The sequence below is a fragment of the Callithrix jacchus genome, chromosome 12, assembly GCF_049354715.1.
Source record: "Callithrix jacchus isolate 240 chromosome 12, calJac240_pri, whole genome shotgun sequence".
Classification (NCBI taxonomy): Eukaryota; Metazoa; Chordata; class Mammalia; order Primates; family Cebidae; genus Callithrix; species Callithrix jacchus.
Window position 1 is genome coordinate 51,152,921 of NC_133513.1, and position 23,927 is coordinate 51,176,847.

Below are 23,927 nucleotides of genomic sequence, written 5' to 3' on the forward strand. Positions count from 1 at the left end.
GCGGGTGGAACGGGAAGAGGACCACCACCGCCAAGGATGACGTTGGGGCAGACTAGAGCGCGGCCCCCGACAGCTGTGGGGGAGCGGGGGGTGCGGTGCGCACAGTAGATCCGCGACACCTAACAGTCCAGAGACGCGTGGATTCCCGGAGGCGCCGCGCGGAGCGCCCGGAACGCTGTGCGCTCGGTCGCTCGGGGGCTGCTAGGCTCGCGCCCGGCCCTCCGCCCCGGTCTAGGCACTGCCTGAGGTAGCCGAGAGCTAAGGTACCCACGAGGCGCAGTTGTGTGCGCCCACTCGCGGGAGTTCCCCTAGCAGACTCACCCCCGAGAGCATCCAAGTGCGCGCCCACTTTGGCTCACGTCCACTGCCACTCTCACGGAAACTCCTACACAGTACACACATTCGCTCCCTCAGCATTGCAAACACGCTCCCCCCAAACCACAAACGCGCCCCCACACACTCGCTTACTTTCCCTCACAAAGATGCCCGCTTACACGGCCACAGCAAGCACGCTCAAAGACACGCAGTTGCACACTTACACACATCGCTGTATACAACCCCACACACACTCAAAACACAAAACACGAAACGTTCCCCTGGGCACTAAATTCTCACGTTCACGTACACACCCAAACACACGCCCTCCTCTCCCACTCCTCTTCCATACCCCTTCCTCAAGGGCCCCCACTCCTGATTTTCGGCACCCCAAGTCCCAATCATAATCGGCGCCCACGCAGCCCCCTTTGGACCCACACACAGGCGCGCACGCACGCACTCCCCTCCCCAGCAGGCGGGGGCGGCTTCAGCGCGGAGCCCGCGGAGCCCGCTTCGGATTCCAGGTGTGGCGGTGACTCCGCGCTCCACGTTTTGCAGGCCGCCGCCGTGTCGGAGGCGAGGAGAGGAAGGGAGCTGGAATAACAAAGGCAAGTTGGGGAGAGCGCAAGGGGGCGCAGCCCCAGTCGGGCTGCGGGGGGAGCCCTGCGCAGCCGGGGCTTGGGAGGCTGCGGGGTCGCGGGCGCGGGGAGCCGGAGGTGGGGGAGGAAGGGTGGGGGGAGAGGGGCGGGGCCGAGGCGTGACGTCAGAGAACAATGACACTGCCGGGGGGGGGGGCGGGCACCCGGAGGCGGCCGGGGCGGGGGTCTCCCCGGGGGCCTGGGGCGGGCCGAAGACGTCCTGGCCCGGCCGGAGCCACCGCCTGACTGACGAGGCCCCGCAAGGGAGCAGACGTGCTGCCCAGACTTGCGGGTCTCCCGGGCCGCTTGGGCGGTGATCAGCGCGGACCTTGGGCCAACCCGGGAAGCAGGCCGGAGCACTACCCCCACCAACCCCATTTTAGAACATCCTTCTGAGGGCTTCGCTGACCTCGGCTTGAACTCCTTCAGAGCCGGAGAGATCACTCCTTCCACTACCGAGGGAGAGAAGGCAGAATGAATTTGCCAGCTTTGAATTCATTCTCAAGGCTCCGCTAGTCTGACAGCCGGTGAACTCAGCCTGGAATTCCTGAGAGCTCAGAAAACTGCTGCTCAGGTCCACCTGGGCGTGGGGGACGTGGTGTGGGGAGCGCAAGCGGCGGGGGAGGGGAGGTGCTATCTTATTTTCCCCAGGGGAAAGTCTTCCTCCCTCTGCAATTTTTTGGGCCTCAGTCTTCTTACCTGTCACATGGACATGGACTGTGATCACCGCTGCTCTCCCACTCCCCGCCCCCCCCCCCCCCGTAGGTGGCAGCTGAGCATCCCTGGAGAGGGTGGTGATATGAAAGCACTTCCAGACCTCTAGGGACACCAGGGAGTCATGATCCCAGCACATTCCTGTGTGAGGGAGCCCCTCCTCCTCAGCCTGTGTGTGGCCCAAGTTCACAGGTAGGTCCACCAGGGCCACCTGAGAAACCTCTGAAGGTAGGAATTCAGCTTGCAGAATGGAGGCTGGAGATACAACTGTCCCACTCCCAGCAATCCACAGCATTGCGACAGTCGTACAGCCACCCCATACCCACATCCAAAATCCCAAGAGAGTTTCTGGCTGTTTAAGGACTTGGGATACTAGCATGCAGCCCAGCTAAAAACTAGACCAGTTTTTGTTGCCTGAATGACCTCCTAGGTCTGGACGCCCAGCCTCTCAACCTTTCTGTCCAGATTCCTCAGTAAGTACCCAGGACCTGCCCGCTTCCAGGAATTGGGGGATGTAGATGACTTGGGAGGTGACTAACTCATGTTCAAAGTCTCCTGTCCAGAAGCTCCATCTCCCCACCCCACGTCCCAGCCCCCTACTCTCCTACCAGTAATTACATCTGGAACCCAGGAAGTGGCTGCAGAGGGCAGAGGAGCCAAGTAGGCTCAACTTAGTAGCACAGAACCAGGGATCATTTCAGCTGTCCCCTTCTGTGCAAGCATGGTGGCAAGTCAGAAACCCACCAGGGCCCTGGGTCTGCCCTAGGCTCCTCTCCTTGGGTCTCTGAGGCCCTTACTCTCTGTTCATCTTCCAGGGAGATAATGGGGCAGGCTGGATACCTCTGGGGTCTTGGAAGAAGTTATGACTTATTTATTGCCTACTGTGTGCTGAGTACTGTGGTGGGGCCTCCTAGGTATTGAGAATTCAGTTCGCTTATTGAATTTGCACATTGTCTTAAGTTAGATGCTGCTACCATCCTCTTTTCAGAGAAAACTGTGAATGGCTTCCTCAACACTGGTCAGGATGGGAACTTGGGCCCCCATTAGCAGAGTTCCCTGTTGTCCTCTTAGCCCTGGCTATGTGTCTTCATCCATAGACTGTGTGGCCCTAAGCAAAATGCTTTCTGCCTCTGAGCCCCTGTAAGGTCTATGGTGCCATCAGGCCTCACTGGGAACTGTGTCCAAAATCTTCACCCCAAGAGCCTTAGCCTCACTGGGCCTGGAGATCTGCTGGTGAGATAGAGAGGACAATACCATCACTTCCCAGTGGCCCAGAGCTGGAAGATGCATCCTGCTCAGCCCCTGCAGGCCCAGAGGTCACCTGGCTCCACTAGGAGGGCACGGGCGGCATGGGGCAGCTGGCTTGTGCCTACCTTCAGAACAGACTCAAGTGCTGTTAATTTCCCTGCCCTGTGGGAGCTACCAGTGGACTGGGGAGAGTACCACTGCTGGGCCCTAGGCCCAGGTTTCAGGAGGCAGAAAATCTGGGGGCCAGCAGGATGGTGGGGGTTAGAGGCTTGAGGTCCCTGAGGGAAGCAAAAGACCTGTGTAGGGTGTGGCAAGTATGGCCTCCTAGTGTGAGCTGAGGTAGGGGCAGGTATACAGCAGGGATTCCTACTTATCCAGGAGCTGCCTTCTCTGTTCCCACTCTCCACCCCTCACTTCTGGAACTTAAGGGAGCCAGGGAACATCTAAAATTGAGACTAGAGAGGTAGGAAGAAAATCACATTTATTGAGTACTTATTGTGTGCCAGGCACTTTGGAAACATTCGTTGTATCCTCTCCGCAAGCCAGATGTCATTCCCTGCTAAGGGAAGAGGCTCAGAGAGGTTAAGTGGTCTGCTCAAGATCTCACAGCTGGCTGGGCATAGCGGCTCACACCTGTAATCTCAGGACTTTAGGAGGCCAAGCGGGACAGATCACTTGAGCTCAGGAGTTCGAGACCAGCCTGGGTAATATAGCAAGACCTTGTCTCTACAAAAAAAATACAAAAATTAACCAGGCATGGTAGCACATGCCTGTAGTCCAGCTACTTGAGGGGCTAAGGTCAGAGGATCACTGGATCCTAGGAGGCTGAGGCTGCAGTGAGCCATGATTGTGCCACTGCACTCCAGACCGGGCAACAGAGCATGACCCTGTCTCAAAAAAAACTAAACAAAACAATAAAGATCTCAGAGCTGCTGAGTGGGTGGAGCCAAGATTGGGCTCCGGGTCTGGGCTGGGCCTTGAGGTTAAGAATAGGGACTTGCCCTCATCTCACTGCCAGGTTATGGTGCAGGTAAGATGACCTACCAGCTACTTTGAGGTGGAGTAAAGACTCACCCACTTGCCAGGGAATGACTGGGGCCCTTCCCATGGCAGTGAGGTAATAGGGATTACATTTAGTCTTCACCCCTTGGTGGATACAGGAAGCATTTGGCCCGGGCCCAGCTCTGAGCCGTATTCCTCTATGAGGTGGGTGGTTGGGTCAAGCAGGGAAGATTTTTGTCCTTCAGCAAATTAGGCTCTCCTACTCTGCCTCCCCCTCATTTTCCAATCAGACCTGAGCCCACACCTTCCCATCCTCCAAGGCCTTCCCTCAAGCAAGATGTCTTCTGACTTTCCACCATGGAGCTCTGCCCTATGGTTCAAGACTCAACTCAGCCACCACCCCCTTCTTCAGATGGGAGACACAAGATAATAGGCCGGGGGCCTGCCTCAGGAGCTGGGACACCTATGTGCTCAGCCTGGCATTGCCTGATTTGCTGCGTGGCGTAAGCACATCACAAACCCTCCCTGTGTCTGTTCCCCATCTGCCGAGGCAGAGAGTATGGGATATCCAGCAGCACTTTTGCCTCTGCTTGTTCTTAGATTCTGTAGGTCTGATCCTTTAACCCCTGGACTGAGCTACAGTTCACTTTAGGGTTTGAGGGGGCCCTGCTTTAGGGAGGGCTTTCAGAGGGGGCCATTTAGTGGAGTAGGGACAAAAAATAAATACCTGGAGAGAGCTGCTCAGAACTGTGACTGTCTAGGACTGTGAGGAGTTAATGACCCTAACATCTCCCTTCATGGGGCACCTCTCACTCTCTGCGCCTCATAACATTCCTTTTGTGGGTGACTAAGCTGAGCCCTAAAAGGAGGTGGTGGCTTTCCCAGGGCTGCACCACTGGGAAGCACCAGAGCTGGAACAAGAGCCAGGTCTCAGCCAGGCATGGTGGCACATGCCTGTAGTACCAGCAACTCCTGGGGGCGAGGGGGTGCAGAGAAGAGCCAGGTCTCCTCATCCAGTGTCCCCTCACCTGCGTCAGCACCCCTTCAAAGGAGCAAGTACATGCAGAAACTGATGAAGGAGTCTGGGACAAGCAACCTGAGAAGGACCACGCCTCCCACCTGCTTCCTGACAGCTCCTTAACCCTGAGAGGGGTGGTGGAAGATCTCAGATCCTCAGCATCTCCCCTCCTCCTGGCTACGCAGTCCTCCTCCAGCCTCAAGGCTCATGCTTTCTTTTTCTCACCTAATCCTGTAGCCATGCTGGGTGACTTCCAGAATTGCCAGCATTATGTACATACTCTTACCTCTGTGCTGTTGTTGATACTCTTCCTACCTCCTAGACATACCCCTCCCAGTCGCCAAGGATGCATCTACAACCACCTGCTTGGAAGCCTACCCTGATACCTCCACCAGATGTGCCGTCCTTGTCTCAGCCCCCATATGCTGCTGGCCCAGCCTCCATCATCAGCATCACCATGGCAATTGCTTGTGAAGTTCTTGCTATGTGCCAGGCACTGAGTAGCTCATATACATGAACTCCTCCCATCCTCTGAGCTGAGTATTAGTATTCTCATTTTACAGATGAGGAAACAGAGGCACAGGGAGTTTCATTTCCTAGTGTGACACCTCACAGGCTGGGGAGGTTATGTGTTACATACCCCTCTTCTGTCAGGGCTGCAGGTCATAGGATGGCTCACTGCTACATCCCATCACCCAGTGCAGCGCCTTGGGGGCTGACAGGCCATCAAGAGCAGGGGAGGTATCACGGCACATAGTATGACCAGAACCAGTCCTCTGGGGGCTCACAGGCTCTCAGAAACAACTGCCCACACCAAATGCCAGTCTAAGAGTTCAGGGGAAGAAGAGGAGTTGGCATTGAGTGGGGTCTGGAAGGTAAGCTCTGCTGGGGCTGTAGGAAAGCCAGAGTGGCACATGGACCTGCCCAAGGTCACACAGCAAGTATAGGACAGCAGCAGGGCTGGGACCTGGAGCTCCCAGTGTGACATGCCTTCTTGCACCTTGCAGCCAGCTGTGGGGCCCCTTCGACTGTGCTATTTTCAAGGACACACGGTCCCAGACGCCTCCACGATGCTGAGCTGTTCAATGAGTGGCTCTGGTTCTTCTCCCCCTCTATTAAAATGGAAAAAAAAAAAGAAGAAGAAAGAAAGAAATCCAGGCATTGTTCCTGACTGCAGCTGGTGCCAACCAGAATCCCGCTGAACAGAATGGAGCCGAGAGCCTGGCCGCCCAGGGGCCTGGCTGCTGACACAGGGCCTTTCTATTTAGCTTTCCACTGGGGGCCCAGGCTGACGGTACAGCCCCTCCACGGACACCCTCTCCACCTGCCTCCCCGGCCCTGGCTCTGAGCCTCCTGCTGCCTTCACCCTTTTTGCAAAAATCAGATGCCACTTGGGAGGGCTGCAGGAGCACCCCCACCCCCTGCTTTCCTTCTTCATCCACTCACAGCCTGGGATGCGCTGGGCCTCCCTCCCTCCCTCCCTCCCTGTCCCCCTACCCTACCAGGAGGGAACTTGGGATGCTTGTCTGGGAAAACGGCACAAATCCCTCTTCCAAAATCATTTTAAACACTGGTCCGATTCAAAGACATGAGGATTTTCCACCCCACCCCCACCTGACTTGGCAGGTGCCAGTCCTCAGCTTACACATTAAGGCCTCTTGCAATAGTGAAGGCCTAGGGGGAAAAGGGAAGGTGATGAACAGCTCTGCAGAGACAAAAACCGTCGTTTAAATCACTGGTTTGCCTTCTCCCTTTGGTCTTAGGAGGAAAAAAGGACTCCTCCAGCTCTCCCTTGTCATCTTCATTTCATCCCCGCTCCCTTCCCCTTTTGTGAGTTGCTGGTACTCAGACCCCGTCTCCCCAGGCTATGGGTGGGTTTGACCCACATTACTCCAAGCAGCAGTTCTAAGAGAGCAGCAGCCTGGCCACTGTCCAGTGTCCATCAGGGACCCTTGGATTGGTGCTGCCACCAGAGCCAACTCTTCCGGCTCCCCCCTTCCTCCTGGGGACACAGCTCTTTAGTTTGTCAAAAGCACTTGACATCTCACGTGAGTGCTGCAGCAGCCTCCAGAGGCAGGCAGGGATTGCTAACCCTGCTTCTACAGGGATTCACCTCGTAGAATAATAAACTAAGGGTTCAGGAGGCATCGTGGTTTGGCCAAGGTTAAATGAGGTGACAGAGTTGGGATGTGAACCCTGGTCTCTTGATTCCACATCGCTAAGTTGTGGTGGGGACTCAGGGAGTGACGGTGTCAGAGGACGACATTCCCAGCCCCAACCACCCTCCACCCAACCAAATGCTGCCAGGAGACAGGATCTCAGACACGTCAATTCCTTTAAGAAATATTTATTCAGTACTTGCTATGTGCCAGATCTCCAACAGTGAACAAAACAGATTTGGTCCACACAGCTGCAGAGCTTATATTCTGAGACAGACACCAGACTTTGTGCAGAAAGATACCTCACCTCCTAGTTGCCCAGCCCGTATGTCCCAGAAGGAACCATGAGTTGGGCAGCCAGACGTAAGTTCTAGTCCTAGGATTGTCCCTCTCTGTGTCACCTTGGGCCGAGTTTTCCACCTGGGAAATCTAAGCATGTGGCCCTCACACATTTTCTCAGGTCTCTGCCCTACTCCCCGTCTCTGGGTCTAGTGGTTCATGATTTCCTGGTATGAATAATTACCCTGCTTTTTAGTTTTTTTCTTAAACCCCACTTTTCACAGGCTCTCAGAGCCAGAACGGGGCTTCTGAGATAATTTGCTCTGAGCCCTTCACTAAGAAAGAACCCCTTAGCCTCACTCCTACCAGGAGGAGACTGTCTCTGCTTGCACCCTTCCAGGACAGGCTGCTTGCTACCTCACAGAGCAGACCTCTGCCAGTGGTGTGCTGGTAAATGTTTAACATCTGACTCCCCAAAGTGGGGAGAACCTGGTTTGTAGTATTTGCCGATGTCCCACCATGGCCAGTTTCAAGCTGCCGACCAGAGCCAGCTGGCACAGCTGGTTGGTTCCATCAACCAGCTCGCACAGTTCCTGAAAATTTAACAATCGGCCCTTGTGAGCCATATGAACAGGCTCCAACACACCATTGCCCCTGCCCCTCAGAGAAGTCCTATCCGGCTTTACTCACTGGGAAGTTCTTTCTGGTATGGAGCAAAATATCTGATTGTCAGGAACTCTGGCCTGAAAGTCCTGAGCTGCTTCTCTGGGGTGTCACAGGACAACAGGGACCCTATGAAGCCCTTCTCTAATTGGTGGCAGTTCTTGACTCTGTCTTCCTGTGAGGGGGACAAGTTCCTGGCCAAGTGGGGTCAGATTATAGCCACCCTCCCATTCTGCCTTTCTCTCTCCCTCCTTACCTCCCTTCCTTCCTCCCTTTCTTTCACGAATATTTCCTGGGCCCCTGTGACATGTCAGACATAGCGCTAGATACTGTGGATTCAGCGACACATGTCTTAGCTTGCACTGAGATGCCGTCCACTCTGAGAAGCCTGTCCTGGCCCCCACCCCGGCCCCTCCTGCAGTGGGCAGGCTCCTGCCCTCCCAGAGCTTTTCACCTTTATCACTGCTGTTTGGCGCTTATCACTTTCTACCTGGGATTGCAGCTATTTATGTACACGGCTTATCTCCCTGCCAGACTGAGAGGCAACTCGGACCTGCTGAAAGAGGGTGGACTTTGGAGCCGCATGACCTGACCCTCAATCCCAGCTCACAGCGACTTAGAGCTGTGAGCCCTGGAGGAGCTCCCACCACCTTTGGGAGCCTCAGTTTCCTTATCTGTAAAGTGGGGATGGTAATAACTACTTCCAGTGTGTTTTCAAGCAATAAATAGGATTAGAAATGTCAACCCCATTTCCTGTTCCTGTCTGGACTCCCATCTTCTTGGGGACAGAGATTGTGTCCAATACTTCTCTGTAGTCTCCTGGTAATAATAACATAACAATAACAATTGCAAACACTTATACAGCAATACCATATATAAGATATTATTTTAAGAGTTTACATACGTTAGTCAGGCATGGTGGCTCACGTCTGTAATCCCAGCCCTTTGGGAGGCCAAGGCAGGTGGATCATGAGGTCAGGAGTTCAAGACCAACCTGGCCAACATAGTGAAACCCCATCTCTATTAAAATTACAAAAAATTAGCTAGGCATGGTGGCAGGCACCTGTAATCCCAGCTACTCGGAAGGCTGAGGCAGGAGAATCGCTTAAATACAGGAGGCGCAGGTTGCAGTGAACCGAGTTCGCACCACTGCACTCCAGCCCACGCAACAGGTCGAGACTCTGTCTTTAAAAAATAAAAGAAGAGCTTACATATGTTAACTCATTTATTCTCACAGCACTGTGGCATTGGAACTATTATTCCCATTAATAGATGAGCAATCTGAGGCACAGAGGGCTTAAATAAGAAGCCCAAGGTCACATAGCTAGTGAGTGAAGAGAGCTGAGTTTTGACTCTAAGAAAATCCACCCCAGAACCTTAGCTATTGAATAGTACGAGGACTTGTGGTGGCTTCTGGAGTGGCTTGTGTGTGCCTGTGGTTCACTGAAGCCTTTGGGCATCCTTGTTCTGGCCTGCAGGGTTGGGGTGGAGTCCTACAAGAAAGACCCTGGTCTGCGCTTTAGGACATCCTAACAGGTAAGTGGTTAGGCTGAAGAGAGGAGGGTCTCTGGGTACCTGGAGGCCAGGGGACTAGGAGGCCATTAATGGATAAGGCAATCAGAGGAGGCTTTACAGAAGAGGTGGCACTTGCCACCAAATGAGGATGGAAGGCAGAGCAAACAGGTGGACCAAAGTTGTAGACATGGGAGAGGTACATTAGGGGTTCCTTTAGACGTTAGACTAGACATTCTCCCCAGTTCTGGTGTGTGGGATGGAGTAGAGACTGTGAACTTGGGGAGGGGTGTGTTGGTTGCCCAGTCTGTGATTCAGTAGGGAATGGAGCACACTTTCAGAGCCCTTGAGAGCCAGTGCAGGCCCAGGAGAGCTGAGAGTCAACTGTGCTGTCCTTGGGGCCAGATTGGCGTTTTGCTTCTCTACAAGCTACTCTGAGATTCCAAAATCTTGGGTTCCTGAATCCACCTCTGCCAGTCCCATCCCTCCATTTCTCAAAGCCTCAATTTTCCCAGTTCAGAATGGGCATAAAGGGTGGACTTTGCATGCTGATTAAAGGATGAGACCAGGCAGTGTGGGGCTTGGCCTGACACTCCTGGGGCAGCAGGTGGGGGAAAGGTACTGGGGGGAGGGAGAGTGGGAACTGGGAGGGGACGGGGCAGTGAGAGGAGACCTGTGTGCTTGGTCAGTGAATCCAAGTCTGCCAAGTTGGCCCTGGTTGGGATTCTTCCGGCACCACATACTCCATTTTCCCTGCATGGCCCAAGGCTGCCCAACTCTGCTGCCTCAAAGTAGTCTTATTCCTGGGCTTCTGCAAGGATGGTTCTGGGTTAGACCCCATTCCTCCTGCCAACCCGGTTGAGCCCGACCGTGTCCCTTGGAGAGCATTCTTCATGTTCCCAGAGCTGTTTTAAATGCTTCCCTCATATTAACTCATTCAGTTCTCACCGCCACACTGTGAATACCCTCATTTCACATAAGGAAAATGAGGCACAGAGAGGGTAAGCCAGGTGTCCCACAGTTTCTGTGGCAGGGAAGGTCTAAGGGATGGAGATAGCCCATGGAGCCAGGAAGGAGGACCCAAGGGATGGGCCTCTGAACCTCCTTCTCACCCTTTCTGTATGGGAAATATGACCATTCTGAGTCGTCTCCCTCACACTTTTCCGTTCTGCTCGTCTCAAGGTTCCCAGGTAGCTGCAGGACCACACTTGACATCCCTCTGCCCATGCAGGCGCCTACGTGTTCACACACTCAACACCATAGCCTCCCAGCATCTCATAGGCAAAGGCTCACACTCTTGCACCAATTCAGAGACACAAACGCATGTGCAGGCACCACAGCCACCCTGCCACAGATGCACACATAGGGCACATGTGGGCTTCGGGCTTCAGACTAACAACCAAGCGCCTACAAGTCCCATCCCCAGAATGGCAGATACACACCCACACGTCCACACGGGCTCCAGTGTGCCTGACATGACATGGTCGGGTCTGTGGACTCACTCTGCACCCCCTGGACCCACGTCCAGGCTCCAGCCTCTGCAGATGGCCCTTCTGCCCAGGTGTCTCCATCCCTGTCCCTTCAAGACCACGGCTCTGGAATGTGTGCACAGTGGATCCACTTCTCACGACAGGTTCCTGCCCTGCCTTCTTCTGTGAGAACTGGGCCTCAGGTGTGTGGTAGGGGATTGGAGTAAAAGGTGACTCTTCCTCCAACCCAGGCAGGCCCCCTGGGCTGCAGAAGTGACAGCAGGGAAAGGAGAGTGAATTAATCCTGGCCTCGCTCCTTGGATTCACTGTAATGCTAATTTTCTCCGCCTTTGATCCATCTTCCCAGCCCTGGGCCCCTAACTCTGAGCAGGAGCAGGCGCTGGATCTGGCCTGAGATTAGGGGCTGCCTTGCTGAGGCCTGGGGAGTATCTCTCCATGTGGCAGACTGGGGTTTCGTCCTTGGGCGGGGCTTGGGGGTTTATAGCCCTGGTTACTGACCTGGTGTGGGCAACATACTCTCCTCCACCAGACTCATCCTCTTTCTCCCTGACTGATGCTGTCCTCTCCAAAGGGGCCTCTGCTCTTCCCATTTTGCACAGGAGCAGAGTGAGGCCTAGGACTGAAAGGTCTCCAGTGGCTTCTGGCCACTAAGAGGTGGAGCCAGGCTGGGAGCACATCTTCCAGAACACCTCCAACCCCGCCCTGTTTCCACAAAGGGTCTTTGCTTGTTCTGGTAACTTTTTTGAAACCAGCATCTATGGAGAATTTGTGATATGGCAGGGACTCTGCCTTAACATGCATCGCCTCATGCATTCCTCAGCAATGCTGTTAAGAGTCCCACTTTATAGGTGGGGAAAGTGCCCTGTGTAACTGTTCAGTGAGTGGTGAAGTCTGACCAAATCCAGGTCACAGGTGGCCAAAGTCCTCACTGTAGGAGGTGACATTGAGACCCGGGCAGGGGAAGGATGTGCCTAATCCCACACAGGGAGGGAATTAGCTGGACATGCATCCCCTACCTTCCTCTACACTCCATCTTGTTCCAGAAATGACTTGACTCTTCTGTGGACCCAGTGGAGCTGGGACAAGAGGCCAGGCTTTGCTACTACCCCAGAGCAGGGGTGCAGCACCTATGACAATGCCAAGCTCAGGTCATCGCCCTGCAGTGGCTCAGCCAACTGGGCCTCGAATAGCTCCATAAACTTGAACATAAACATAATTAAAGTTTTTTAATTACATTATATTTCATACATAAAAAAGACTATTTGTAAGCCAACCTCCACCTCCCAGGTTCAAGCAATTATCTGCCTCAGCCTCCCAAGTAGTTGGTATTACAGGCGCCTGCCACCATGCCTGGCTAATTTGTTGTGCATTTTTAGTAGAGACAGGGTTTCACCATCTTGGCCAGGCTTGTCTTGAACTCCTGACCTCGTGATCCGCCTGTCTCAGTCTCCTGAAGTGCTGGGACTACAGGCATGAACCGCGCCCGGCCTCTCCCTGCCTCTTTTTAACAGAAAGTTTTAGCAACTGTGTGGGGACCCCTTCACTCACTGCACTTCTTTATTTTATTTCAAGAGACGGGGTTTCACTTTGTCACTTATTCCAGAGTGCAGTGATGTGATCATAGCTCACTACAGCCTTGATCTCATGGCTCAAGTGATCCTCTCACCTCAGCCTCCCTATTAACTGGGACTGCAGGTGTGTGCCACCATGCCCAGCTAATTTTCAAAATTTTAATGCAGAGACAGGGTCTTGCTATGTGGCCCAGGGTGGCCTCGAACTCCTGGCCTCAAACAATGCTCACATCTCAGTCTCCCAAAGTGCTGGGATTCCAAGTGTGAGGCACCCACATCCAGCTGCTAACTGCACTTTTGAGATGTTGCATTCTATTCTGCATTCCCAATTATTCATTTCCAGGGGAAGTCCATTCTTTAAAGGGATAGAGGGAAAACTTGAAGGAGCAACTTGTACCCCATGCACTTCTTCCCTTCAGTGCTGTGAGTACTCTGTTTGGTCCCCTCATCCTAGTGAGTCCTTTGAAACAGGACACTTCTTCCTGGTGCAGCCAGCAGAAGGAGGGTGGGGCTCTCTGGCAGCTGGGCATTCTCTGAACATGGCATGCTGCCATGCATTTGCATAAGCCATTCCTCCACCTGGAATTCCCTTCCCTTAGACCATTGTGGGAACCCAGCTCCTTCTTCCAGGTCCAACTGCAAGGTTTTGTTGTGGAGACCCTTTTCTTCTCACCCCCAGCAGAGCTGGAGCTGCCCTCTTCTCCCCTGACAGAGTTTTGGGCATCCTTCTATCAGCCCTTTTCCCAGGGCAGGAAGAACAGCTTTGATCCCGGATCCCTGGCCTAGCTCGGTATCAGACCTGAAGGAGAAGCTCCCAGAGTGACCAAGATAGAATCTGCATGTGGGTGACAGCAGATGGATATCCCTGTGAAACCCCATGGGCCTGGACCTCCAAGGTCTAAGCTTGCTCCAAGGCCTATGTGGACTGGGGATTTGGAGTTAAGTCTGTACGGAGACTGCCTGGGGCTTGTGGCTGTTTACCTGTCTGCTGTTCAGGCAGATGATCAAGCCAGTGGGTGTGCCTGAAGGTGGGCGTGGTTGCAGGAGTGCACATGTTCATACACGTGCTTACACACACGTGTGTATACACGAGTGCCAAGACCATGGGTCTTGCAAAGCATGCAAGGCCATTGCCTTTTCTTGCTTTTAATCCCCCTCCTGGACAGACCTGTGTTCTCTCTGAACATCAGAGCAGTGTGCAGGGCAGCTGGCCCCTGAGGCCCCTGAGGGAACAGGAATGACTGAGCACTCACTCAGTGTCTTCCTGTCCTGGTCCCCCTGCACAGGAGCGTCCAAGGCCAGGCACCCCTGCCTCTCCTTCCCAGAGAAGGACTTTGAGGTCCCGAGGCCTGAGACAGGCACCTGTTAAGTCAACAGTGGGGAGGGGACAATGAGACCAGCAGTCTGTGCTCAATTCTCCATCCCAAGTGCCAGAAATCCTTACTTCCAAGAGAAAACTGGCATTGAGAGGAACCACCCAGAATCCTCTCCTGCATACTCCTTTTCCCTCTTGGAAACCACATTTTGGGAGGGGGGGATTTTCCTGGGTACCCTGTAAGGGTTCGCAGCAGCAGGGATTAAGGGCAGCTCTGAGCTGAGTTAGACTGGACAGTGTGGGACAGCACCACCCCAAGTCTGAACTGGGGACTGGCCACCCCTCCCCCAGCACACACACACCACACACACTCATGCACACATGCACACATCCACACATGCCGCAGAGGTTACAGGAGTTGCCTAAGGATGTCCAGGCCGAGTGCTAGTCCTCTGCCTCCCAAACCCAATTTGTTCCTTTAACTCAGGCTGCCCTAGAATGGGACGTATGGCTGTCAGCTTTCCTGTTTCTTTTTGCTCTTCCCATCCCCACCCATAGTCTGAGAATTAGGACCCTGGTAGCTGAGGAGGATGAGGATCACGTGCTCCCTTCTGGGCCACTATTGGCCCACCCTTAAGGTGGCAGGGTGACATGGAGTTTTGGCCAGCGTGAATATGGGGGCTGGAGGATCCCTGTCTTTCCTTGCCCGGCACCCAAATGCAACCTGGAAGACCCTGAGTGAAGGCCACTTTGTGGAAAGAGGATGGCATTATGGTGTGGCAATTAGAATCTTTGGCCGTGGGCACTGACAGCCCAGCGCAGAATCCAGGATTCCTCACTTCTAGCTGTGGGCGGTGGGCAGGAGGCTTCATCTGGCTGAATCTTAGCCCCTAACCTGTCCAGAGAGGATGAACATACTTCATGGTGTTTGGAGAGAGTGGCACTGGCTCGGATCAGGGCCCGGGAAATGGCAGTTGAGGTGGTCAGTGCTTATTTTTGTAAGTAATAATGTGTGGCCAAGCCATGTTGTGTCCAGAACTCCTGCACCCACAGGATTTGGGCTTGCCTTGTGGCCCCAGGAGAACCCAAGTTCCAGTCCTGACCTTGCCTCACCAGCTGGGTGGCCTTGGGCATGTCCCTGGCCACCTCTGGCTGCAACAGCCTAGCCCCAAATGAGCACACAAATCCCAGGATCACACAATGGTCTAGAAGGGCCTTCCCTTTTGGGGATGCTGGAGGAAGGAACTGGTACCTACCTACTAACTCTCAGTGGGAGGGACCCTGTCCTTACCCACTCAGACCCAGTGTTCTAGCCTCCAGTCAGGCTGAGAGGCGCACATCCCCCACACAGGGGAGGCCTGCACTCCTTTGGGGACCCTCTCCTGAGCCCTGCCCCTGCTCCTCCCTGCTAGGCCCCAGCAGCCAGGTTGGAGAGCTCTCACTCAGGGATTCTGAAACCCCTTTGAAGCTGGGAAGTTTGCACTGGAGGGGCAAAGGCAGCCTGCATTCAAAGCATCTCTCCTGGCCCTAATTACCCTTCTTCACCCATAGGTGGAATTTCCACTCAAAGAGCTAAGAAAGGCGCCCGCGCTGCCGCCAGGGACTGGGTTTCCCGGCCGCCTTTGTGTAGCAGCCGCCAGCACCAGCACGGCAGTGGCACACAGCTCGGGTTTCCGACTTTAATGATTTCCTGAATTCATTCCGTTTCCTACCTCAGGGAAAGGAGAAGAGGTGATCCTCTTGGAAATTCACATAATTGCTTTTATTTGATTTTTATTAAAATGCATTCAGGAATAATGTGATTGCCCCCTTTATTAGATTGTTCATCAAGCTGGCATGGGGAATCAGCCTAGAAAAAAGTGGTGGGTACAGGAGCTGAGTGTGTGATGGGGAGCGGGCACAGCCCTGTGGCAGCCTTGAGGGCTTGCCTCTCACTGGGGGAGTCACACCTGCCTTTGAGCCTCCTGCTGCTCCCCTTCTGGGGAGGTGAGCCCGCTGCAGCGGCGTTGGAAGAATGAAAGCTGGCAGTGAGCGTGGAAGGCTGTGGGCACCTTCTAGATCCCCTCCGCGTCCCTACCCACTCCTCCTCCGTTCTCCTCTGTTCAGCTCTGAGGCCCTGCAGAGGCTGGTGTGGAGACCTGTGGTGGTCTGGCTTAGCAGCCCTCAACTCACACTCCCCTCCTTACCCCCAGTTGCCTGCACTTCTAGGATGGCCTTTTTGCCAGTCTTGCTGTCCTCAGGCTCAAGAGCCACAGCGCAGTTTCCCACGGCCCACCTAATCACACCACTCCCCTGCTCGGGAACTTGGTGGCTCCCTAAGTCCCCTTTCTTGCTGGAGACTTTTGCTTTCGGTTCCTTTGCACGTGCTGGAGGGTGAAAAGAACCCAGACCTCTTACACCTGGTTTCAGTGCTTGAATTGCTTTACGTGGTGGGATGCGGGTGAAGTCGCCGTGCCTCTCCTAGTCTCAGTTTATTGATTCAACTGATGGGAACACCAAGACCTGTAGGGTCAGTGAGAACATGGAGTACAGGGGGTCTGTAACTCAGGCGGCATGTTTGTGTGTGGGTGAAATCGCGCCACGTGACCCTGTGTGGCAGGAGGCTGAAGATGCTGAGCAAATGTGTGGTAAGAAGGTAGGGCAGGTCCAGCCCTGGCCCCAGCAGAGGCCACAGACCAGCTGAGGTGGCCACTGTGACAGGGACAGTTTTATTCCTAGCACCCTGCTCCCATTCTCTGCAGCCCCTCCCTCCTCCCAATGCAGGAGTGGAGCTGACTTTCTCTGCATGTCAGTGAATCTGCCTCTAACCTCCTGGAGGGATTTGCAGTTTCCAGGAGAGGGGCAGAAATGTGTTCGATGGGCTTCCAGGAAGCACCTCACCCTCTGAGTTCACCACGTCTCCAGACAGTCCAAGGCATGTCTTAGTACCCTTGAGACCCAGTAAAATACACATTTGTTTCCCCCTCCCCCCATCCCATTTCCTGGCATAGTACTCCGAAAATCCTTGGAATCTCCAAAGTGATAAGTATCTTTTTGTATGCTAATGAGTTGATTGCGGGCTGGCAGCCCCTAAGACACTGCAGGATGTAGGCTGGTCACCAGAAAGGCCAAGGATTAGAGGATTGGGGCTTCCAACCACCCTCCCCCACCCCCGCCCCTGTCTGGGGGTGGGCAGGGAGAAGGGCTGAAGGTTGAGTTGATCACCAATGGCCCACGTTTTAATCAATCACGCCTACACAATGACATCTCCGTAAAAACACAAAAAGACGGGGTTCCAGGAGCCTCCAGACAGCTGAACACTTGGAGGCACTTGGAGGGTGGTGCTCCCAGAGAGGGCATGGGAGCACCCCTTCCGGACCTTGCACTCTGGATCTCTATCTGGATGTTTATTTGTATCCTTTAAAATATCTTTTTTTTTTTTTTAGACGGAGTTTCACGCTTGTTACCCAGGCTGGAGTGCAATGGCGCAATCTCGGCTCACCGCAACCTCCGCCTCCTGGGTTCAGGCAATTCTCCTGCCTCAGACTCCCGAGTAGCTGGGATTACAGGCACGTGCCACCATGCCCAGCTAATTTTTTTGTATTTTTAGTAGAGACGGGGTTTCACCATGTTGACCAGGATGGTCTCGATCTGTTGACCTCGTGATTCACCCGCCTCAGCCTCCCAAAGTGCTGGGATTACATACAGGCTTGAGCTGCCACGCCCGGCCTGAAATATCTTTTGTAATAAATCTGTAAACATGTTTCCCTGAGTTCTGTGAACCTCTCCGGCAAATTAATCAGACCCAAGCAGGAGGTTGTAGGAACCCCAATTCATAGAAAAACGATCAGAAGCATGGGGTTTGCAGTGGGCATCAGAAGTGGGGCTCTGTGTTAGGGAACTGAATCCTCATCCCATGGGATCTGATGCTATCTCCAGGTGGATGGCATTTGAACTGAATTGAATTAGGGGACACCCAGCTGGCGTCTGCTGCAGAACTAATGACTCTGGTGGGCAGAATCCCCACACAACCTTCCTTTAGCAGATGAGGTAACTGAGGCTCAGAAAGGGTAAGTGACGTATTTAGGGCCATCTAGCTAGGATATGGAGGCTTGGGGACAAGGCGGCTTGGGCACACACACAAACAACGAGGATGGGCAGGTGACTCCCTGCCACCAGGGGAGTTGGTGAGATGCTTTGGAGGGCTGAGGTTGAGCAAGTGGGCAGTGCCGGAAGAAGCTACCCTACCCAGGTGTGGCTCACCACTTCTGGGTATTTGAAGCAGGCCCTTCGTCTAGGGCCATCTGGCCCTGCTGGGTAGGCTGCCCAGAGAGTCAGGGAGGCATGGGAGCACAGCCATCTGCTCCCTTCCTCCCAGTGCTGGCGTGGAGCTGACTCTCTGCGTCTTGGTGGATCTGCCTCTCACCTTCTGGGGGATTGGCAGTTTCCAGGAGAGGGGCACAAATGTGTTTGCTGGGCTTTCAGGAAGCACCTCACCCTCTGAGCTCACCATGTCTCCAGACTGCCCAAGGCAGGGCTTATTACCCTGGAGATACGGTGAAAGCCCCCCTTGGGGGCTTTTAGTTTACAGGAAAAGTGTATCTTTATTTGAAAAAAAAAAAAAAAACTTGTGTGTTGGGTTTTTCCTTTTTATGTGTTTGTTTTGGTGCAAAGTGTTTGGCAGTGGACACGGCCAGGGGAATTCAGAGAGTGGAGACAGTGGATTTAGAAATTCGACTGGAGGCCGTGGAGGTCCATTTGGGGCCTGCCACCTGGCTGGTGCTCAGCACAGGGGTTGGCATCCGTGATCCACCGCCTGGCCTCCCAGCCTTTGCCCAAGCTGCAGCTTCCCCTGGAATGCAGTTCTCTGCTCTTCTTTGCTGATTAGACCCCTGCTCAGGTTCAGGCCCCTGGGACCATGCTCTCCAAGTCTCCTCCCCTACCCCAGTGCCTGTGTCTGTTCCTGCTCCAGTCCCAATCTCTGGTACCTGGTTATGCAGCCTGCCTGTCCTAGAAGCAGCGTGGGTTCACCAGGACAGGTTTTTGTCCTGTCCCTCCAGTCAGGCTCAAAGTCTTCTAGGAAGGCAGGTCCCACCCTCAATCCTGGAGGGGGCCGAACGGTGAGCTGGCAAAGACCTCTATGGGTTCCTCCAGGAAGTCTTGGCCCAGAGGCTGACGGGTGGCCAACCTTCACAGTTTGCCCAGGGCTGGGGGGTTTCCTGGGATTCGGGGCTTTCAGTGCTAAGCTGGGAATGCTGTGGTCACCCCAGCTGAAGCCACCTGCTCAGAGCTGCACAGCAAGCCCATCGCCCTGAACCTCTGGCTTCCCAGCTCAGCTGGGCTTCACAGTGATGACACTGTCAGGACACAGTGCTCTGGCTTCCCAGCACTGTGTTCTGACAGTATGATCATAGACGGTCAGCACTCTCATCTGGGCAGCACTGAGACCCAGAGGGTAAGAGACTGGCTCAAGACCACAGGTAAGTCGATAGTGAAGCTGGGCAAAGGAAATCATCAACCTGAGAGCCTCTGGCTGGTTCCCAAATCCAGAGCTTTACTTCTCCCCCCACCATCCAGAGTGGGGGGCAGACACCCAGTGAAACGGCTGCTCCAGAAAAGGGGAGGCTCGCTGAGCCACTCTGGGCCACCGCAGACCCGCAGCCCCAGCTCAGCGGTTGGAGGGGCTGAGGAGGGGCTGAGCTCCCCACTGTGCCAGGGCCCCAGCCTCCTAGCGCTTGTCCCCAGCCCACAGGAGCAGGGCGCCCTTATCAGATCTCCGTTTCTGTTTCTCTCCTCTGGCTGCCTCTGCCTGGCCCTGCCCCCAACCCCGGTGGCCTTTTCCTCTCTGAAGCGATGTTCCTTTTCCTGTCACCAACACACACAGCACACAGAGATGTTTGTTTCTGCTGCTTTTCAAAAGTTTCCTTCTGGCAAGGAGGGCAAGAGGTTGTTTACTGGGCCTGTAAAGCCTCGCTGTGGGTGTGGGCATGGGCATGGCATGGGTGTGGTGGCAACTGGGTCCCTGATGGATTTTGGGTTGGTGGAGGCTACACCCGTGACCCTGGGCCTCTGGATCCTTTGCAAAAGCCAGAAATGGGGAAGGAACACCTGCTATGCACTCTGCTTGGGCTGGGCTGGGGCACCGACCATCTAGCCGCTGTCCTACAGAAACCTGGGAGGGCTCTATTTTCATAGGAGGCAGCTGAGGCTCAGCCAGGTTGCCAGGGTCCAAGCCTCTGAGTTCGTGGTGTGGGCTCTGCCATTGGCATGTCACTGTCTTTGAAGTTCCCACCTCCTCCTGCCTTCCCTGCCATTTTTCCTACCCAGGCTTGCTTGACCCAGCTAAGGAACACAGCTTCCCGAAGCATCTGTCCTGGGCTCTTGGCTCTTGGCCCTTCTGTGGACGGGGCATGAGCTCTGTAGGCTGGATTTGCATTTCAAGCCCTCCTGCAGTGTGACCTTGAGCAAGTCCCTTAGTCTCTCTGAGCATCAGATGGCTTAACTGTCAAGTGAGAAGCACAGAGGAGTCCCCAAGAGCCAGTTGACTCTGGAGGCGGTAAGACTGGAGGCTGTGGCTCCTGTGAGCTTAACAAAGGTTTCAGTCTTGGTCCAGGAGACCTGCTGAAGCAATGGGGACCTACTGTAGGCGGGTGAACAAGGGAGAGCGTGATGGAGGCCATGTTCCAGAGGATTCTTTAGGCAGCAGAGGGGAGGAGGGCTGCAGGGGAGAGCTGGAGGCTGGAAGGCCAACAAAGGAGACTTTGACTTTCTTTTCAGAAAAATAAGGCGACCCACCTCCCACCAGGAGCAAGCGTCATGGAGGGAGACTGTCCTACCTGGCCTGTACTAGGCTCCTGCCCAGAACAGAGACCCCAGCCCCTGGACTCCTCCAGCAGCCCAGTGTGCGGGAGGGGCGCCCTCCTCCCCACGCCCAGGGTGGCCCCTTGTCTGAGAATGTTGGTTGGGGCAGGCGCTGCTGAGAATTGCAGCTTCATTTCCCACTGACCTCCACCCGTGGGACTATCTAAGGCTCTTGTTTCAAGCCCAACCCCCACCCCCACCCCCACCCCAGCAGTAACCCTAGCCCTTGAGACAGCTCCCTCCAGCCTCTACCTCAGACCAGGGCACTGGGGCTCTGTGCAGAACTCACATCTCCCAGGTCTGTCTCTTACCCTGGGACCCTAAGGGCGGGAACACAGGAAGGGGGCTCTGATGTGTGATGTCAGGGAACCCCGAGGGCCACCACCTTCTCTGACGGAAGCACCTTCTTTGTAAAATGAGTCATTCCTCTGACACATGTCACTCTGATGTAGCACAGGTCTTTTTTTTTTTTTTTCTGAGGAGGAGTATCACCCCATCACTCAGGCTACCAGGCTGGAGTGCAATGGCGTGATCTGGGCTCACTGCAACCTCTGCCTCCTGGTTTCACATGATTCTCCTGCCTCAGCCTGCCGAGTAGCTGGTATTACAGGCGCATGCCACCACACCCGGCTAATTTTTTGTATCTTAGTGGAGATGGGATTTCACCATGCTGGTCAGGCTGGTCTCGAACTCCTGACCTCATGATCCGCCCCCCCTCGGCCTCCAAAAATGCCGAGATTACAGGGTGTGCCACGGCACCTGACCGGCACAGGCCTTTTAAAGATGAATATCCTCCATGGCTTGTGCTGGTTTCCTGGGAATAACCCACAGCAGTGGTCGAGGAGGCCAGGAAAGAAGAACCTCTACTCTTTCCCCCTTTTCCAAATTTGTTGGATCGAGATACGGAGGGTGGGGCCATCTTGTTCTCTAAAAGGATTTTTAATAGCAGGGAAGAGGAAGGGTTGAGTCTCATAGTCCACACTGCAGCCACCATAACTCTTTCCCAGACAAGTAAACTAAGGCCCAGGCTTCTTTACGCAATTTCTAACGAGGGCAGAGTCTCTCAAACAAGAGAAGAGAGGCTGCTGCATGGCTCACATGCTCAGCCGTGGTGATAGAAATACATCTCCAGTGAATTCTAATTGTAACTCAATGGAACCTGGGTCACCTACAAGGCTGGGAACCAGACAGCCTGAGAACGCACCTGCTTTACTCTTTTTTTTTTGTTTTTTTTGAGATGAAGTCTTGCTCTGTTGTCCAGTCTAGAGTACAGTTACACAATTTTGGCTCACTGCAACCACTACCTCCCAGGTTCGGGGTTTGGGTGGTCAGAATTCCGTTTCTAGAAAGGAGAATCAAGACTGATTTTGGGGGGAGTATAGCATTATGCTCCAGTAATAGTACTATTGGCTTCATGGTATGGAGGAGGAAACTGAGGCTCAGAGAATTTCTACTGTCTAATGACGTCTTTCCTAGAACTGGCAGATCAGGGATGAGAACCCTGTTTTGTTGATGTCAAAGTGTCTGTAGTCTTCTTTTTTATGTCTTCTTGATCAGCAAGACCACCCCATTTGGGGAACAAAAGGCACAATGTGGGGAGTAACACAGCTGCAACATGAAGGGCTCCATGTGGGGACTCGGAGACATCAAGCTGCCCTCCTCCTAGTCCCAGCTGCCACTTCCCATCCCACATCCCTCTGTCAGCTTAGGGCCAGCCACATCTGGCTCCAGGCTCTCTGCTCAGTGTGGAGAAGTCCTGGCCCTCCTCCCCACCTTCCCACAGCCTCTGCTCAGCTCCAGAACCTGCCCTGGGCCTTCTAAAGCTGTATCTTTCTCCCAAAGGTGGCAGCAGGCAGAGCCAGGCCATGCTGGGGCATCTTGCGCCCCTTGGGGTCTGGGCCTCAGAGTGTCATCCCAGGCTGAGGCTCTTTGGGAGGGGACAGCATTGGCATCAACGCTGGGGTCAAGTCTGAGTTCTGACTGTGTGACTTTGGACAGTCACTTGCCCTCTCTGGGCCTTGGTTTTCCTGAAATGAGACACTTCATTTCCTGAAAATGAGACACTTTAGCTCCTCCACTCGCAAGCCTTGCCCCCTCAGGCCCACCACTTAGGTTTTCTGAGCCCTTTGTTTTCCGCAGCATAAAATGGGGATAATGAAGTCCATTCCTTCTGATCCTTAAGGAAACTAACATTTACTGAAGACTCAGCCCTGTGCAAGATGCTTCCTGAAGCATTTTCTCTCATGGACTCCTCATCCAACCAAGAATGCAATGAATTTTTTTTTTTTCACTCTTTCATACAATGTCTCTTTGCAACCCCCTCCTAGTCTGAGGACTATGGATGCAGTCATGGATGGCTTGCTGGAGGAGGTGGTACCTAGTCTGTGGGAACCAGGGGTCAGCATCCTGGTCTCTGGGAGCATCTGCTCCAGATGGTTTCCCTGGGGCCCCTAGAAACAGATGTTTGAACTAACAGCTCTTCAAGCAGGGAGCTTCAGTGCATGACCCTTCTTGCCCTTGTCCCAAGGCATATGCTGTTCCCTTGGGGCTGAATACCCTACCTATTTATCCCAATGCTCTCCTGTTCATTCTGCAGTGCCAGCACAAGTTTTCTCCTCCAGGAAGCCTTTCTGGACTTCCCAGGCCACTGGCCATTGTTCCCTCTTGCAGGTCCCCCCCCGCCAGGGTGCCTGCTGTAACTGTCACTCACATGCCTCGCCCACCCAACAGAGAGTCCTGCTTTTGGGCCCAGACCTGCACCTTTGACTGTGTGCTCAGTGATTTGTCCAAGTCCACCCTGGGAGAAAGGGGCAGATGCAGGCTAGCACTCAGGTCTACTGGGTTCTCTGAGAAAGCCCCTACCTTCCTCTCTGGCTCCCAAGTAGTGCTTAAGCAGTTTGGGTTGTTAAAGAAAATACTGCATTTCTTCTTCCAATCATTCTTTTTTTACATAAAAAAAAATCAGTGTTATTGATAAGTAATTTACAAAATGCACCCATTTTAATTGTACAGTGAATTGTTCAGTGAATTTTGACAGATGTATACAGTGGTGTAAACACTGCCATACCCAAGATATCACACATTTCCATCATCCTTCAAAATCTCTTCATACCCCTTTCCAATCAGTCCCTCTCCCTGCCACAGGCAACATTTGATTTGATTT

At 53.9% G+C, this 23,927-nt stretch overlaps 1 long non-coding RNA gene across 1 annotated transcript; it reads left to right on the plus strand.

The window, feature by feature from the left end:
• Positions 1-1,723: 1,723 nt before the first annotated feature.
• LOC144578660 (uncharacterized) lies at positions 1,724-2,543 on the plus strand. Its single transcript, XR_013524877.1, has 3 exons — positions 1,724-1,859; positions 2,098-2,140; positions 2,483-2,543. It is a non-coding gene; the product is annotated as an uncharacterized LOC144578660 (long non-coding RNA).
• Positions 2,544-23,927: the final 21,384 nt, after the last annotated feature.